We start from the raw sequence: 17,093 nt of genomic DNA, 5'->3' as shown, positions 1-17,093 counted from the left end.
CCTCCCATGTAAAAGGAATACTCTCATCCCATATGATCTCATAGAAGTCAAACAAACTCTCTAAAAGCAACAGAGGACTCTAGCACTATGTGAACCATGACAACTCCTCTATGTTGAAGAGGTAGAGATGAATCTAGAGAAATTAAAAAGCCGATACTATGAGAATAGCGAATGATTGTTCCTCAAGTGACGCATGCCCAAGCATCACATAATATAGGAGAGAAATTATCATTGTTGTCTTTCGACACATATTTTATACCTTCATGAGGTTCAAAGAGTTACTCCTACTCAACTTTGTGTTGACAATAAGAACTTGTCAAAAGTTCATCAATTACAACCATAAGTATGTTGATCATTCTGCAAGGAAAGTAGAGATATCACCCCTTCATAGTTAGGTCTTTAGGCTTTTCTATTCTTCTTTCTTGAGGCAATTTCTTCTTTGGTAGAGGATGTATCAAAGATGGTGATGAAGCTTCAAAACCAAATGAACCAGAGGAAGACATCACCTGCATAAGCAAAAGAGAAGTATTAATACAATGAAAAAAATAAAAATACATTACCTCAAAGAAGATAAAGCTTTGTGCATCAAGTCCTCTGGTGAAAAAACCTTTTGCAAGCCAATCCCTAGATCCAAGAGACCTCAGACTCAAAAGTCTATGAAGCCTTGGACCTAGGGACTTGGACTATTGAAAGTCTGTGGGGGCTTGCTATCGATGAAGATCCGCATGTTGTGACTCTCTGTGGAAGAAGAAAGTTGTGTTCATCATGCTTTCCAGTGGAGAATCTTTGTGCAAGATAATCCTTAAATCCAAGAGGCTTCAAAAAGTCTATGAAGCTCTGGACTTAGGGGCCCCGGACCAATGAAGGTCTGTGAGGGCCTATTGCTAATGAAGCTCTACATACTATGCTCTCTGGTGAAGAAGGAAGCTCTGCGCACCATGCTCTATAGTGAAAAAGATTTGTGCAAGATAACCCCTAAATTCAAGAAGCCTCAAACCTAAAAGTCTACAAAGCTCTGGACGTAGGGACCCCGAACCATAAAAGGTTTGCAAGGGCCAGTTATTGATGAATCTCCGCATGTTGTGCTCTCTGGTGAAGAAGGAAGCTTTATGCACCGTGCTCTCGGGTGAAAAATCTCTATGCATCATGTTCTCTGGTGAAAAAGCTCCATGCAAGCTAATCCTTAAATCCAAGAAGCTCTGGACCCAAAAGTCTATGAAGCTCTGGACCTAGGGACCCCTGACCATTGAAGGTCTATGAGGGCCTACTACTGATGAATCTATGCATGATGCAACTCTTTGGTGAAGAAGCTTTGTGCAAGCTAATCCCTAAATCCAAGAGACCTCAGACCCAAAAGTCTATGAAGCTCTGGACCTAGGGACCCCGGACCATTGAAGGTCTGTGAGGTCCTGTTGCTGATGAAGCTCTGCATGCTATAACTCTCTGGTGAAGAAGCTCTATGGAAGGTAATCCCTAAATCTAAAAGACTTCGGACCCGAAATCCTACGAAATTCTGGAACTAGGGACCCTCGACCATTGAAGGTCTACGAAGGCCTGCTGTTGATGAAGCCATACAAATGTTCCAAGTTGTGAAGCTCTGACTCAACATGTTCTGTGGAAACAAATGAATTTCATGAGTACCAGGAATGAATTGTGTCTCTCCACCAAATAGAGTGCTCTCCAAGTATCTGTGCAACAAAACATGTCAAATTAATTACAGCCATGACATGATAGAAATTTAAGAGAAAAAGTAATCACAATGATACGCCATTGTATACGGAGCCCGAGAAAATCCATAGCCTCATTTTCAATTGTTTGGTTGTTATTGATAAGCAAATAAGTGCATAGGAAAGGTCGTCTTATTTGTCTCCAAACGCATACAGAAACAACTTTTGAATTGACTTAAAAAAAGGGGCGTCACAACCATTCGGTCATTGGTTAGAGCTATCACAATATTGGATTTTATTAAAATCATGACAATCCTCTCTCTCGAAATTCTTGGACATGGAAGCCACGACATAATAAAAAATTCAGATTACTACAAAATGATCATGGCATTTAACCCAAATCAAAGCTGTGAATCCATCGAAACTAGGCTTCACTACAAGTGTTACCATGGAATTTAACCCAAAAGTCGTGTGTTTCGATTAATTGAGTGAAAGTTTCATGAAGAATTATTTGATTGTACTTCTTTGAATGAACTCATTAAATATTAAAGGCTACCTCTATACCAATGAAGAGTTTCAAGCTTTGCAATGTCTGCGGGGCGACAACAAAAGTAACAAGAACCATACAACTATTTGAATATTTGGTGCTGTCTTCAACACAGCCAAGTGGTCCTGGCTCTCGATGCAATTGTGGTCGAACCATAGAAAGCAGCTTCTTAATGTCACCTTATATGCTGAAATGATAAAGAGTTGCAATCCATGCATGAAGACAAGCAAATTGATGTTTTGGCAAGGAGTGTCAAGACCCGATTTCAGCATCCATGGGCTTATTAATGATGAAAAAGATTGGATTCAAGAAAAAAAAAAGGAAAAAACGAATTCACATACCTGAGTTTGTGGGCTTGTTAATCTTCTCAAGGTTCATGAGTTATGCAGAAGTCTTCTCCAATGATTAAGTTAGAAATCGGTAGCATTGAGGACATTTACACTGTATGAAAGCAAGGTTGCAAGTCCCACTACAGGGTTGCAAGAGGTTTGTGAGTCATATGAAAATCATCCTAAATGGCCATGAACAATCATCCATTTTGGAAATCAATATCGTCGAGGATATCAGCATCGTACGGAGCTTCGTCATCTCATCCTCAAGGGGGCATTTGTAGATATATGAATTTTTTAAGCCAAATAAATGAGCTTAATTTACATGACAGCCTCTAAATAGTATGGGCCTCCATGGGCCCAAGACCCAAGTCTACATAAATATGTCTTGGTGGCCTAAGGATCCAAGTGTATTAAGTCCAATTTGGCCCATTTTTTATTGTAATAGGGTAGTCCCATTGGTAAGATCACTAACTCCTACATAATGGTGCATGTATAGGAGTTAATGCTAACTTAACACCCCACTCACATGAAATTGGTTAGCTAAGTGGGTTGAGGTGGCAGCCTTAACCCTTGGTTATAAATAATATTGCCTAGGAAGAAAGATGGTTCATCTTCCTTTTGGAGAATCACATTGCAACAAGCTCTCACACACTAATACTTGAGAATTGCAAGCAACTACAAGCTCATGCAAATTCAAGATCAAGAGAGAAGAAGAAGGACAAAGTTTCTTAGTTCTCTACAATTCACTTGGATTCAAGCTTTCCAAAGAAGATCAAACCACCACAAAAGGGCCATTCTTAGAGAAGCATCTTTCATAGTCGATTAAGCGCGAAGCTCGGAGTGAAGAAATCTACATCAAATTTTTCAAAGCACCAAAATCAAGGGAATTTACATCAACACTTCAAAAAGTACAAGAAACATGCCAATAGCCCTCGTGTTCACCAAATTCGATCGTTAATTAGAAGTTGCTCACATCATTGAGTAGAAATCAAAGAGAATTCATTCTCTTGTTTATTTTTCTTTATTACAAATTTATTTTTGTAAGTTGTCTCCATACTTTAAGTGGGTAGCAGATCCAGAGTGCTCAAACGGTTACCACCCACCAAGTGAAGCAAAAGAAACTCCAACTCTTTAATAAAATAATAAAAAATATAAAAGTTATACAATGTAATTTTTTATGGTTAAATACTTAAAGTACCCCTATGATTTAGCAAATTAACAATAAATTACCCTACTATTTGAAGAATTACATAAAGTATCCTTAAATTTTTTGACAATTAATATTGATTAAAACATTAACAAGGAAATGTCAAAATTTCCCTCCATTATTCCTCAAATTGTCAAAATAAAACCCAACTAACGAAACAAACAATAGCAACATAAGTGAATAAATAATATCAAACCATGTTTTATGTGCATTTTTTTCTTTCAATTCTTGGTGTATGAAAAAAAGTCGCCCTTGGTCAAACCTGATACTGAAATGGTTACAAGCATTTGCTATCGATCACAACCCCTCTCTTTGTTTCTCATGCACCATCTTCCTCTCGTTGATTTCTCAGTTTTCCCAATTAGTAAATAAATCCCCTAACCTAGAGTGATAGTAATAGTCCAACTTCCAACTGCAATGAGCTCACCCAACCCACAAAAACATCTTTTTTGTATGCAGTACCAATACTAGTTATTAAGTAAATAAATCCCCATTCCAAAATGATAGTAATTGTTCAACTGCAACGAGCTCACCCAACCGACAAGTACATCTTTTTTTATGTAGTACTAATACTAGTTATGAAGTCTTAAGCTACATTATCAAACACAATGAATGCCTTAGCCTCCATCCCATCGTCTTTTTTCTTGTCTCCCACCAAATAATTTCCTCTCTTCCTCTCATTTCAACAGGGACATGCTTCATATAACAATAAACTCACTCTACTTATAGCTCTAACATTTTCTTCATTTATTTGTCTAAAATTACCATGAATTTGCATCCATCTCATCTAAAAGAAATCCTAATGCCATTGTAATTTCTTCGTTTGGATATATACAACTTTCCATAGAACCGATCAATCCTCCGCTAGTCCCATTTACCCTTGTTAAGGTCCTTTACTTCCACCGGCATATATCATCATTGTAGCTGAATCATGAAGCCAAGCTCCAATGTGTGTTTGTGTCTATATATATATATATATATATATATAAATAAATTAACTAATGCACAAAACGCATACTTTCCTCCATGATATAACCAAATAAGACTCCGACTTTGAACTATATATATATATATATATATATATATAAATAAATTAACTAATGCACAAAACGCATACTTTCCTCCATGATATAACCAAATAAGACTCCGACTTTGAACTGTGCACAGAACCTCTAAGTTTAAGATTCTAATTTGGATGCTTAATTGGTAGGCTTTAACATCTAGACTTTTAGATTTTTTTTTAATAAATATGTAGACTTCTAGTTATTGTGTCTATACATGCATTTCCACAATAATTTTTACAAACATAGAAAACCTAGCTTCATGAATGTTTATTCCAACTAAAATCCACTATCATCAAGTTCTCCAAACCTGCTAATTATATAGGTTCATCAATATATAGGAGAAATATGAAATGAAAGGTAATAAAAAAGTAGAAAACTTGACTTTATAAATTATATGGTTGAGAGTAAAAGGCAAAAATTGAACATTCCTATAGCAAAAAGTTTCCTTGCATATGACCTTAAGTAGAAGATAGATTCTTAAGGGATTTAAGGGATTACCTCTTTGAATGTTGTAGTTTTGGTGAACTGAATATGACTCAAATCTAACATTGAACATGACAACCCAGAACCTATAGGAATCGACCCAAATAAGCAAATACAAAGCCCTGTTTGATCTCACTTGTAATAAGTACTTCTTTTTATAAGTACTTAATATAAGTGTTGTGACCACAAATTAAGTGGAAAATAAGCACTTATGGGTGTTTGGTAAAAAGTAAGAAAAAAGTGTTTATTTGAAAAAGAAGTGCTTATTGAGAAAGCAACTTGAAAGTGGCTTTTTTTAAGCACTTGTTAAATAAGTGGATATTCAAAATTTTTGGGATGGATCAGTCCTTGGTTATTTTCAAATGACCAAAATACCCTTGCATGTTGTCAAAACCCATTTTCCTCATTAGAACAGGGTCGAGTATACCAACAGTGGCACCTGTTTTGGGAGTGATTGGTGACTGTTGGACAAGCTAGAAACTCACCGGAAACCATATCGGTTTCACTTTTGGATTGATTTTGCACTTGTTTTCATGCATATTTTTGTTTTTTTTGGGTTTTAGTGCCCGAAACCCTCTGCATTGTTCATTACCAGATATAGTTTTTTGGGGGAATTTCATGCCGTTCCTACCGTACAATCACTGGCAACATCAGGTCGGTCATCCTCTTCCTTTGTCTTTGATTTATTATTATTTTTAGAGCAATATTTTTCTCAAAACTGATTTTTTTATCTTTAGAAATAAAAATGACAATGCTATGATTTTTTGAAGTGTATGTGGTTGTGTTAATTAATTTATGTTGGTTATTTTGCATCATCTGAATAATGGTGATGGAATTTTGTGTTAATTATTGTTATTAGTGTTGTTGTTGTTGTTGTTGTTGTTATTATTATTTATCATCATCCTCATCATCTCATTACTATTGTTATAATTCATTATTATTATTTTTTATTTGGGTCCATGTGGGCTCTCATGTGTCACGACGTGGTGATGTGGTGAGTTTCCTTGAAATATATAATATAATATGTGAAAAGCATTGTCTATATGCGTGGGTGACATGATGGTTAAAATTGTCATTTATGTTAAAATAAACACTTGTGGAGAAAGTAGCCCACTAAACATCCTTACCCCAATACGTGGTTAAAAAAACCCAATAAGTGATTTGGCAAATGGGTTACCAAGCAACATTAAGTGGTTGTTAAAATAAGTACTTAGAATAAGCACTTGTGCAACACGTGCTTATTTCTCAAACCACTTAATCACCAATCATAGCCTAAGAATGATAAAAAAACCTGAGGAAAAGTGAAATTGATAGTAAATAGCTTTTCAATGTTCTATGCCTCTTTTGTCTTTATAATATTATTTTATGTTGAGCCAAAGCTTTGCTCACCTGCCCTTGGTGTTTCACATCCTACAATCTATGTAGGTAAAATAGCTCCCCCAATACAAATTATCCATGTTTGTCCCTTCAATAACCAATGCATCTGCTAGTGCATTTGCAGATTATTCTGACCCATGAACAAGTTCACCCTTTTTGAGTTAGAGATTTTGCCTCTTTAAGTGAATACATTGTTGGGCCTTATTATTCAACATCAACCTAATGACTATGAATATCCATTTTCTACATTGCCGTATTCTAAAGGAACAATGGAATCTAAGCCCTTTGAGAAGTGAGCATAGCTCTACTCTTACATGTAGTCTCTGACTCCTATCTAAATCCACAACTATGAAGACCAACCAATTTTTGACTCACTTTAGCTACATATGACCTCTCATCTATCACCTCTCACTCAGGTTGGTTAAAGTTGCCATCAATATTAACTATTATTGGTTTGTCATTTTTAATATTGTGTGGTTTCATTTTATTGTATTTAAGCATTTTTAACTTTTATCTCCTAAGGAAGTAACTTTCACTGTATTTAAACATATCAAAGCTATTTTCTATTTCCACCTGTCTACCATATCCTGAGTAAGGCACTTATAAATCTTAAATGCCAACAGTCATGTATCTTATAATTTCAAATTGTCCCATATCGTTTTCTTGGTGGCTGATGTAAATTTCAATAGCCATACCAACACTTTTATGGAAATAATGATAATAATTACACAAATCAATACAAAAACATAAATTGGCATATTTGACTCACACCCATAACATATGAAAAATGTTGTTTAATCTAATTATAATCTTTCTTCTGTACAGTAGGTAGCATATTATGAAGTTGTTATTAAAGGATTTATTGTTTTCCACGTTTCTTCATCTATGAACAAATTTGGACCATTAAGTTTTCATAGTAAGAGTTTAATTCACAAACACTTACTGAATTATTAAGAATGTCGTAATTCAGAAATTATACAAGAAAATAAAATATTGAACTTTTAATCTTAAAATTTCCTACATTTCATCAAGTTAAATCCCAAAATAGCTTATAACTATACAAAACTTAGCAATCCAAGAGAATAAAATGTTGTTTGAGTTGGTTGGGCTCCATGGGCCTTATTGGGCCTTTGTTTTGTTTTGAGGTAGGATTATCAATTGGTGGTTTTATGGGCCCTTTTATTTTGCTTAACTAGGCCTTTTTTGTTGTGATGTGTTGGGCTGTATGCTGCTTGGATGTCATGGTCGATTTCGTTTTGCGCTATTGACAAGCTGGTTTGGAAGTAGGCAGTTAGACCGGTTTGAATGCTGGAAGCTCGACCATGTTTGGTATTTATCTCTTCTTCTTTGTTTGGTTTGTTTTCCGTTTTCTCTCTTACTCGTTTTTCCTTACCAACCCTGCTAGTAAAGTATAACAAAAATTACAAGAAAACCATGTGAATATAACTAGGTAAATTATATATCCCTTTAATTTAGGGGTAGTGACACTTAGCCTCCTGAACTTTTAATTCCAGCTCTTTGCCTCCACTGTTGGCATTAACTTCAAAGGATAATTCATGAAATATTTCTAACACTCCAAATTACCCTTGCATTATTTTATGAGACCATTTGTCCTTTTACCTTCGTTATTTTAATCCTAACTCTCGCATGTTTTTCTAAACTTCCTTCCAGCAAAACTCATCTTAAGAATGCCTTGAGAACGATTGGTTCTTCAATGCCTCGAAAGCGATTTAAGCTTTAGTGTTCCATCATTTTGATATTTGTTGTTGCCAGCCCATAGAATCTCAAATGGGGTAACTTAGTAATTTTATTTTAACGGTTAACTCCATTAATAAAGGGTGAGGGGGCGATGTATTGAAATTTAGAAATTTAAGGAGCCTTTGTCACTAAACAAAGTTCAGGGAACAAAATGTTACCGCCTCGTAAATACAGGGTGGTTTCTGTAATCTATCCTATTAATCATATAATTTGTTTGTTTGGAACAACAACATCCATTCTCAACCCAATGAATTGGGATGCAAACCACGGACCAGAACCAACATAATCGGTTTGGTCTCAATTCTATTGGGTATATCTGATCCATTGATAGTGGTACATAGTAAATGTTCGGGTTATGGTTGAATTGGTTCTAGATGCCATGTGTCGTCTACATGGTCGTCTTATCTCTTCGGTCATGTCAGTATCATGTCACCTCTGTAACCCAGTTTATCTCTTCGGCCACGTCAGTACGCGTTACTTCCGCGGTCATATCCTATCTCTTCAGCCACGTCGACGCCACGCCATGTGGATAAGCGCAACCAAAACAAGAGATCATTATATGGATGGGGACAATTCCGCTGGGTATTAGGTCTTACCCCAAAGACCTCAGCGGTTAACCTCATCCTGACAATCCTAGAAGCCTCCTCTGACTAGGACATGGATCGTTGACTATAAAAAGGTACCTCCCACTCAAGGTAAATGATCCAACTTTTAACTCCCATACTGTTACGTTGCTCAGACTTGCATCGTTCTCTAACTACTTGCCCCAATCGCTCACTTCTTTCTACTAACTTGAGCGTCAGAGTATCTATCCGGGGATAACTCCTCGGGCCTTTGACCTTTTCTTGGTTTTAGATCCCATTGCGCGGCTTCGTCCTTCCACCTTCGGCTCTACCCAATTGGCAAGGACTATCTGACTATGACCTCGGTTCTTGCGAGTAGCATCAGATTGGCATTGTCTATGGGAAACACACAAAAAGCCTTTCCTGAACATTCTCTTTACTGCACAATCAAGAAAGATGCCAAGAAATACCTCCAAAAGATCGACAAGTTGATTCCCATCTCAGGGATCTCGTTCTCATCGTAGCCCTCTGTGTCACAAAACCCAGCAACCCCAGCAACAAGCTGCGGTCGACCTTGTTCAATTCCAAGTGCAAGAAAAGGTCGACAAGATCTTGGTGATGATGTAGTCACTGGGGTCTACGGCGCCACCCACTCAGACTGTCCTCCCTCTTGCCCCGACTTGTACCACATTCGATCCTCGCCTGGAGGACCCCAAAACACGCCAATCGGACAAAGACAAGGTGTGGCTTGAGAAAGAAAAATCAAGACATCTCAAGAAGATCGAGCTTGTTTGCCAAGTCCCACGAACGCGACAACCACAATAGAACTCATCAGTCTGCTCGGTTTCCAGCCAAAGAATGGCTTGGCAAATGGACACTACACTAGCCAGTCTCCATTGCTAAGTCCAGTTCGGTCAAGGACCGCCCGACATAGCCCAAGAAGGAGAGGGCCACGCATGCTGCAACTCTAAACGACAAGGATGCCAAGATCCAAGAACTTCGACGATGCCTGACCGAGTTGGAGCGTAGCCAAACTCAAAGAAGTACTACCCCTCCTGTGATCTACCTAGTGGAGCTAAACAGTTAGCCCGCCAAGGCGCCCCCCCTTTGCCCAAGAGATCGTGGACAAGCTCCCTCCAGCCACCTGGCGAGCACCGCAGTTTGAGACGTACGATGAGACTGTGGACCCCGGGGACCATGTTGCAGCCTTTAAAGCCCAAATGATGTTGCACGACTCGTCCGAAGGATTGATGTGTAAAGCTTTCGTGGTGACACTCAAAGGAGTAGCCCTAACCTAGTATTCCTCCCTCCCCTTGTGCTCCATATCCTCTTGGGAGCAATTGGAGAAACTCGTATTCCTCCCTCCCCCCCGTGCTCCCTAACTTGGTATTCCTCATTGTGGACCTCAAGGCCTACAGATGCTTAGCCGGATGAGCATCTATGGGCCTCTCACCATCCCTCATACAGCTCAGCTCGTATTAGTCGGGGATGTAATACAAAGTCCAGAATCAAGCCATGTCCCCAGGGTTCAGACAACATGGAGTGGTCCAAAATCAGTGACCAGCCCACACCGAAAACTCAACCTCCATAGTCGACAACCCCGCCTCAACTTCCTCGACCTCAGCAACCCTAGTGGAATCTACCCCCTCAAAGTCTTCGACCTCAGCCCCTGGCCATCAGCCTTAGGAACATCGAGCATGGTAGCCTTGGTGAAAGACCTCGGCTTGGATTCAAAATAGGAAAAAGGGAAGGACGAGACCTGCATTGAACCAACCGGTTCATCTAGAAAAACCGGTCCAACCTTGAGCCATGTAGTCCGAATCAAATGCTCAACCAAACTTCAACTTCAAGTTTCTCTACCGAGAACTAAAGAACTCTTCCACTCCACACCGCGACCAAGCACTTCACTCCTCGACTTGGAACTAGGGGAGTGGTGTTTGGATTATGGTTAAATTGGCTCTGGACACCACGTGTCATCTACGTGGCCGCCTTATCTCTTCGGCCATGTTAATGCTGCATCACCTCGGCAGCCCTACCCTATCTCTTCAGCCACATCGGCACCATGCCATGTGGATAAGCGAGACCAAAATAGGGGATTATCATGTAGATAGGGACAACTCCGCTGGGGATTAGGTCTTATCCCAAAGACCTCGACAGTTAATCTCATCCTAACAACCCTAGAAGCCTCATCTGACCAAGACATGGATCATCGACTATGAAAAGGTACCTCCTGTTCAAGGCAAAGGATCCAGCTTTTGACTCTCATACTGTTATTTTACTTAGACTAGCATCATTTTCTAACTACTCGGCCTGATCGCCCACTTCTTTTTATTAACTTGAGCGTCGGAATATTTACTCAGGGATAACTCCTCGAGCCTTTGACTTTTTCTTGGTTTCAAATCTTATTGCATGGCTTCATCCTTTTAATTGGCAATGACTATCTGACTGTGACCTTTATTTTTGCATTACCTAGAATTGAGCAGCATCAGTAATATCTCATCGACACCAATGTATTTTTACATTGAGATATAAGCAAGTTTAAGTCTTACCAAGTTACCAGCTAACCAAACCTGTACTAAGAACGTGCAAAAATTGCCAATCTTAGCTTTGACAACAAAAGCATTGATATCAACAAGCTAAAATTAGAAAGAAGAATAAAGAGTATAAAGGCTTTCTCTCATTTGTCTTTTGTTCTTCGTTATTTGAAGAATGCTCGTTATTAGTTCTTCATTTTAATTGGGGCTTGGATCTACATCCCACACGCTGTTCCCACATCGGTACATCCAGTCGGGATGTGATGTGGGCCTTTATCCTTAACGACAAAGATATTTTAAACAGTAATGACTGTTGACACCAATTGTGTGAACCAATCCTTCGTGACCAGATATTTTCCATATGTAACTGCCAAGTCTGCAATTGCTGTTGACACCGATTGTTGGGACCAGATCAGGGATTCTATTGTTTAGTGCAGGGTTGGTTATGAAATTTCGACTTTGTAGCAAGAATCCACCCTTCAAGGCTTTCAATAGGAGAAATCTGCTACACCCATTGTTTTCGCCTAAATCATGGCCTTCCATATATTGACGTGGTCCCACCTTAACGTCACATCATCCAACCCAACGTGGTGCCACAGTAATATATCTTGAAAGCCGTGAACGTGATTAACAGTTTTAATCCAAGGTAGCTGATTTGAGTATCGGTTGCTTCTCTTACAACACTCCCCACACCGAGCTCACTGGCACATCCCACTATAACATTTTTTGTAATTTTGTTTAAGAATGGCAATGGGGTGGGGTGGGTCGGGGAGCCTCTCCCATCCTGTTCCCACGAAAATCCCCATCCCCATCCCCGATAAGGTAATCCCCATTCCATCTTTATGGGGATTTCATCTCTGTGGGATCTCAATTCTTCGTGATTTTTCATAATGTTAATCATTTTGTTTTTATTTTTTATTTTATTTAAAAAAATAAAAATTAAATAATTAAAATTTATAATTCTATTAGAAAAGATTCAATCATATTTTTAAAAATATTAATATATAGATGTATGTGAACGTATGCATATATATACATATATATTGAAGAGTGCTCTCCTCGTCCCAGCCCTATCCTCGCTAACGGGGATGAAAATTTCCCCATCCCCGTCCCTACGAGGAGAAATCATCCCCATCCTCGCCCCATTCAAGGTGGATCCCCAGATCCCAAGGATCGGGGAAATGGAGAAATTTGTCATCCCTACTTTTGTGTTATTATTCATGGGAGATGTTTCTAATGCATGGTGGGATGTGCCTATGAGGTCAGTGTGAGGTGCACTCTGTGAGGAGCAGATCCTAATTCGGATAATTTAAATATGGATAAAAATTTTTTGATGATTTTATTTGAAATTTTAAAATGTTATTAAAAAAATTACAGAATAATAATATAAAGATATAAATAATTTATGCCCATATAAATAAGAAATATTGATAAAATAATCAAATTTTAATGAAAAATTTCATATAATTTTTGGAACCATTTTGATCAGGGGTGATTTGACCCTCTAGTGACATCATAACACATGACATTCTAAAACCGATGCATGATACATCAACACCACGTAGGCAACGACCCAACGACTTCGGATACACCTTGGGCACACCTTGCATGCCTTGACTATCCCGGTTGGTGACTTGCATGATGTGGTGGCCGACCTCCATTACGTGTGGGCTATTGTCTCCAAATCCTTCAGGATCACGATGCCTCATCGATGGAGTTGACTCCCGCACCACCAGCTTTGGAGGCAACTGGATAAGCTCTATTGCTTTACACAGAAGTTGTCTCTGAGTGTGAAAGCACCTCCGAATGAGGCGGATTGGTAAGCTATGTCCTCTTGGAGACCTCAGACACACTACGTCATGTCCATGACAATCTACACCTATATAAAGGCGTCCCATTGATCAGAGAAGGTACGCATAATTTAGTTCTTTAAATCCTCTAGCCATTTTGTATTCACAAAACTCTTTACTAACTTAAGCATCAGAGTGCCCACATCAGGTAAAGCATCCTGGGTACTCTGATTATTACCTTCTTACAATTTGGCTAGCCGACCTCGTCTGCTAAACATTCGAGTTATCCTCTAATAGGGAGCACCTAATTGCGCACCATTACATTTCATCTAAAATTTCAAAATCGCAAGGTACCGACCAATGGGTTGGTAAGGTCTCCTACTGATTATAGTAGAGACTTGGAATCGAATCTTGCCTGCACCTGAATTAGGGGATGGAACTAATCTGACCAGCCTGAAGCAAATCACTATGGAACTAATCTGACCCATCCATTCAACCAAGCCTATCTATACTATATTCTAGAATGCAGTTGTATATATCAGATTTCTAATATTATTTCTCAACAGATTTGTTACTTAATAATAATTCTATTCAAGATTCAAATATCAATACGATGCATCCAATAAAGGATTTATCCATAAAGGAAATTGCTATTTTATATTATATAATGATTTATTAGAAAAATAAGTTGCCATCCTTATTTTAAACTAACCTTGGTCTCAGAAAAACCAATTCAAGAGTGGATGCATATTCTAAAAAGGTGCAAGTTATGGAGTTTGAAACAAGCCTTGAGATGCCGTTTAATATCTCTATCAGGGGTTGGGCTGGCCAGGTCGGTTTGGTTTATTATAATCAAATAAATATTATTTTTCTAAAATGGAAAATCATTTAAAAATATTAGACTAGGAAACTAGAAATTTAGCACATCTTTGATTGTACTTTTATTAAATTAATTCTAATATTTTTTTTTGTGCTTAGAGAACGAAATTTAAGTTTAAATATCTAAAAATTAATTTATCCATTTGGGGCATTGTAACTCTACCCACAAACTTTTTATATCCCAACATTATAGTCACACATTGGGAATATTTCCCTTGTAGCATTAACAAAGAGATCTGTCCAATAAGTATAGTAAGTGTATTATCGGTAAGGATGTGGGTAGGAGACCTGGGTCAGGGCGATTTTAACTCTACCCATGTCAACCCACAACACACTATTCCTATGTATTGAAAACATCTTCCCGTACATAATACTATATAGGAGAATGATATATTCTTCATGTATGACTGCGATGCTATATGAATAGATGTATGCAAGAGATCTGAACTCCTTCAGCATAACAAGAAAGAAATCAAGAATACAGGATTAAACTTATCCTTTGTCCCCGTTTAGGATTTAGGCATATAAATTATATTTGGTATTTGGTAAAGCAATTCAGAGAACCCAACTGGTCAGTCATTTGAACTGAAATACCAATTCATTTTACCGTGTGCTTTAATTTCTCTGGCCACTGAGAGACCAACGTGGTATGATCTCTCCCACACGATCATCCATATTTTTTAGGCCAAAGGTGCTTTTCGTATGAAAGTTTTTTCATCTAGCCCGGCTGAAATTGGGAAATAAATAGTCTTATATGTCAAATTCTATGCATGGTCTGTGAAGAAAGATCATAATAACCACATTATTATAAGTACAATTCTGCCTCTCTGAGTTTATCTTACATCCCAAGCCCCCTCAAAAGAAGGTTGCTTTAGATTGGCAGCTGGCATTTAAAACTTCTATCAAACTTTATGATCATGGATGAAAAGATTTATGCAGTTGATTCATAACCACCTCAATTTGTTGAGATTTGAGATTGGTGTGTTAATTGGGTGGGTATGGGTCCAATTGATAATACAAGGGGTGCCATGTCAAAAAATAATGTTGCCCCAGAAAACGATTTCAAGTTTTTTCAGAAAAACATTGCTCCGTATAATGCTTTAGAAATCAGAAAAGTATGATCTGAGGAAACATCAAATTTTACGTTTTTTGATATTCTAACCCATTATTGTCAACAATATAATGATGTGTTATCAATGTGGCATCATCTGAAGCATTGGATAATGTAGACCAATGTTGAAAATGATCATACAGCACTAATATCAAATAAAACCAACGTTTTTCCAAAAAACATCCTATATGGCAGCATCAATACCAAACAAAAAAAGGAATTGTTTTTTGAGAAAACAATGCAATAGACCTTCATTCATACAACACCTTTTTCTCAAAAAATTGCTCTAAAGCAACCACATTAATGCCAAACACCTACGCTTCCTTACATTAGCCCATCTCTCAGCTACCATGTCTTTTTTGCAACGAGGATGCACACTCAGTATTAATAGGTATTGTCTCAGTCATAGAAAAAACCCCACTTGAACAATCAGGAAAAAAGAGAAAATTCTTTAACCATTACGTTTGGAATGACAAGTTAAAGTATAAAGCATAAACCACTATACTTGTCTTAATCCAACTCATCATTCTGTTACTTCTAAAATGTCTTGGAAAGCAAGACATAATACCAATATACATCACTGGTATTTATTAGAAACAGGTACCCAAAAACACTATAGATATTTCTCTTTCTCTCTCTTGCTTTTTCCATTTTCTCTTTAATGGAATGTTATTGAGTGGTGTCACTCAGAAGTTGAGGACCTGGTTCTTCTTTCTTACTTTAGTTTCTCTTATCAAAGCTTTTGTTACCAAAACCCGATTTAGCAATTTACATGTTGTCAATACAGGGTAGGTTGGCTGGCCACTTGACCTTGAAATATTGTGTGGTTAGAACTGATACAGAAACATATTTATTAGTGCTAGAAACTCATATATGCATGGATCATAACTTGGAAATGTGGAACACTTTGGATCAGATCCTTTTTCTTTTTTATTTTTTATTTTTTTATTTTTTAAGATCCTTAAGTTTTACTGTGGATAGAAAAGCGATTGTCTTAAAATTTTATTGACGATTATAAAAAAAGAGGTAAAATAATATAGGGGAGGACGCTGCCCACCTTGTCCCAAAACCCAACAATAAAGCACACCGGACCTTTCCACTAGGATATTCCTATGCGAAAATATCCTATTGGCATGTACGTTTCAACTTTATATAATTTTGGTAGCCATAATTATTAATTTGAAAATTATAAAATAACAAAGTTAATACAACCTTGTTGAATATATAAGAACTATCCCACTATAAGTATTGCTTTTTAACATGTTTGTGACTTGTGTGGATGTGTTGAGTTCTGATCAATTAATCTATAATTCATAGCAGACCCAATTCATAGTGGATTGCTCTAATAGGAGGATAGAGATCTGGGTCAAGGTTGATTGGGAGTACTTTCATTGAATTAATTAATTCCAGTGTTGCTTTTGCCTTCAAGAACGAGATTTAAGCTTGGATCGATATATCTGAAAACCAAGTTTTCATACAGAATTTGTCTTCGTATGAATTAGAATTTATACCAAATAAAACAAACAAACAAAAAACATGATGATCTAAATCTCTAGCTAGTGGATATAAACAATCAAAGGTAATGGATTTTCTGCATGTGCTAGGTAATAACTTTTGTATTTTACATATAAAATTCTAATTTGTATACAAGTTTATTAGCAAGAACAGCCAAAGTTGGACTAAATTTTGAAGATAAAAGATAAATAAATAAATAAGTTTTATTGCGTTTATTAATGGTCCCATTTGGATAAATTTTGCTTTTGAGCTTTGGGCTACAAGAA

Source organism: Nelumbo lutea, chromosome 4 (assembly GCF_056320005.1).
Source record: "Nelumbo lutea isolate HS-2025 chromosome 4, American lotus-T2T, whole genome shotgun sequence".
NCBI lineage: Eukaryota > Viridiplantae > Streptophyta > Magnoliopsida > Proteales > Nelumbonaceae > Nelumbo > Nelumbo lutea.
This window is presented reverse-complemented; position numbering follows the sequence as displayed.